Source organism: Myotis brandtii, unplaced genomic scaffold (assembly GCF_000412655.1).
Source record: "Myotis brandtii unplaced genomic scaffold, ASM41265v1 scaffold100, whole genome shotgun sequence".
Classification (NCBI taxonomy): Eukaryota; Metazoa; Chordata; class Mammalia; order Chiroptera; family Vespertilionidae; genus Myotis; species Myotis brandtii.
Window position 1 is genome coordinate 961,408 of NW_005353326.1, and position 2,748 is coordinate 964,155.

The following is a 2,748-nucleotide window of genomic DNA, read 5'->3' on the forward strand; positions in this document are numbered from 1 at the left end:
GCGCCGTGACGTCACACCAGCGCCAGCCCCGCGTCGCAGTACGCGCCTGTGCCGCTGGGCTCTGGCTTCTAACCCACGCGCCAGAACACTGCCCGCCCTAGCCCGACCCCGGAAAGGTCAGAAGCTGGACCCGAGTGGCCGGACAGCTATTATTAGAAGTTCTATTGTGTGGTGACGCCAGGATCCAGGGGCGGCGCCCGAAAGTCACTGTCTCGATGTGCGCCGTGTACCGGGGCCCACAGACAGGTGCCCGGAGGAACAGTTGGGGAGATGAGTCTCCAGCCGCACCGAGGTTCCCGCCATCCCGTCTGCAGCTGTGGGAACCAGGGACTGGCCACGGCGCTGGGACCCAGCTGTGGTCTCAGTAGGGCATCGCGCTTGGTTGGCGGCAACGCTGCGGAGAATTTCTGCCCCCTCCTGCCCCGGTGCTGGCGGAGGCTCCACCAGCTGGTCATTGGACAAGTGCGTCCCACCTGTCACCACAGCCTGTTGCAGACCTGACTCGGTGGCAATGGAATAATGAATGCAGGGCCCGTTCAGTAGGGTAGCTGCAGACGTGTAATAGGCCGTTCCCTGGGTTGTCATTTCTTTGGGTTCCTTTACAGGACGCTGCCCTAGTGCAGTGATGGCGAACCTATAACACGCGTGTCAGAGGTGACACGCGAACTCATTTTTTTGGTTGATTTTTGTTAAATGGCATTTAAATATATAAAATAAATATCAAAAATATAAGTCTTTGTTTTACTATGGCTGCAAATATCAAAAAATTTCTATATGTGACACGGCACCAGAGTTAAGTTAGGGTTTTTCAAAATGCTGACACGCCGAGCTCAAAAGGTTCGCCATCACTGCCCTAGTGTGTACCCTGCTTATGTGTCTTGCAAGTACTCAGTGGGTTGGGCAAAGAAGAGGCCTCTACCTGCTCCCCTGGCCACCACTGATTCCCTCACTAGCTTTTTGGGACTTGGAGGCTGCCACAGTGGGATTCAACAGGGTTTGAACCTCAGCCTTGTAGTACACTACCACTAAGTCAAGTTTGAGCCTCAGTTCCCCCATGTGGGAGCTCCAGACTTGCCCTGCACGTGCTCAGGGGCCTCCAGTGAGGGTTAGCAGCTCTGCCGTGCAGGAAAGCTTGTGGTGGGAGGCATGGCACCTTACAGGGCAGTTGTGGTGGGTCCAGAGGCTGTACTGCCATGTCTAACAAGGGCTAGATGCCAGTTGGGCGCAGGAGGTGCTGGGGAGCAGCAGGGTCAGCTCTAAGTCTGCTCTCCCAAACTCACATTACCCCATGGGGAAGGCCCATCTGTACTCTGGATATTGGGAGTAATCAGCATTGATGGCATTTTAGAGTGAGGTGACTGGGGATAAGGAGGAATAGAAAAGGCATGGAAGGAGCTGAGGGGCTATAGAGTGCACCACCACCACCACCCCCCTAATGGAGGGAGTACAGATGAAACTCTGCTTGATCCTTCTCAGGCTCCTCAGAACGCTCTCACCAGGCACTGGGCCTCTAGGTCCATCTTTACACCTCCAGTTCTGGCAAGAAACCCCATCTTCCATATCTAGTTGGATTCCTCATTCCCAGTGGAAGTCTGATCACCTGCTTGCCTTCAATAGCAATCCTGCTAGATGGGTTTAACCAGAACCCCCATCAGGTAAGTACTCTTAGTAACTTCCCAGCACTGACCCCTACCCTGCTCCTGGCATAAATCCACACTTTTCCATGCAATACTTAACTTCTTCCCCCCACTGCACCCACATCTTCAATAGTGTCATGAATAATTTGGCCCTGAACAGTGAGTACAGACACTGTTGCTAGGTGCCTCCCTGGAAGTGAGTAGTAAGCAATAAGCTGGAGCAGCAGATGAAGGGCTGAGGGATCCAGGGAGGCTGCCCAGGTGGGAATGTTCCTGAGCAGGCCAGAGGGTTGGCAGATCATGTAGGGCAGCCACCCTAGGAGCTACAAATGGCTGGCTGCATGCTCAGTGGGTCACAGGGCAGGATTGCAAGGTATGAGTCCAAGGTGGGTGCTCAGCCTAGCATCCTTCCATGTGAGCAGAGTCACTTCCCACAGGCTTCTGCCTCCCTGGTCATGGCTGGAATGCCCTCCCCGTTGTCTAGCTATATATCAGTTCTACCATGGGCCCTCAGGTTTATGAAAAAGAGCCTGATAGCCAGGGTCCCATGATCAACCTACAGGACAGGACAAGGTGCAGCCCCATGTCTAGGCCTGGTCAGCTGCTTGTGTAAAAGTTGGTAATTGCTCACTCAGGTCTTGCAGGAAAGGGCAAAAGGTGGCAGCCCACCAAGGCTCTTTGCCAAGACTTAAAAAGTTAGCAATGGGGCTGGCTGCTCTGCTTGTCCCCTCTGTCAGATAGCACTTTCCCACTGTCAGGGGGCAGGGCTAGGGGAGCATTGGAGAGGGGCAGAGTATGCCAGCTGCAGGCCAGGTGCTACCATCCTTGGATCCCACCCACTCCCCATGTTGTTGTGCTGCCTGGGAGAGCCCTTGGTACTGGGGCAAAGGCAGTGCTGGCAGAGGAGGCTCCAGAGCTGAGAATTGGCTGGACAGTAGCAGGCGCTTCCTGCAGTGGGAGGAGCACCCTCGATCGACTTCTGTCATGTCAACAGCTCATGTGCCCTTTGAAGCTCTTCCTAAAACCACAATTTGACCCAACTGATCCCTCCAGTGGGCTCTGTCGCAGTGAACCCTGTCCAGCAGGTGTATGAGAAAGAAAGACAAGGTGG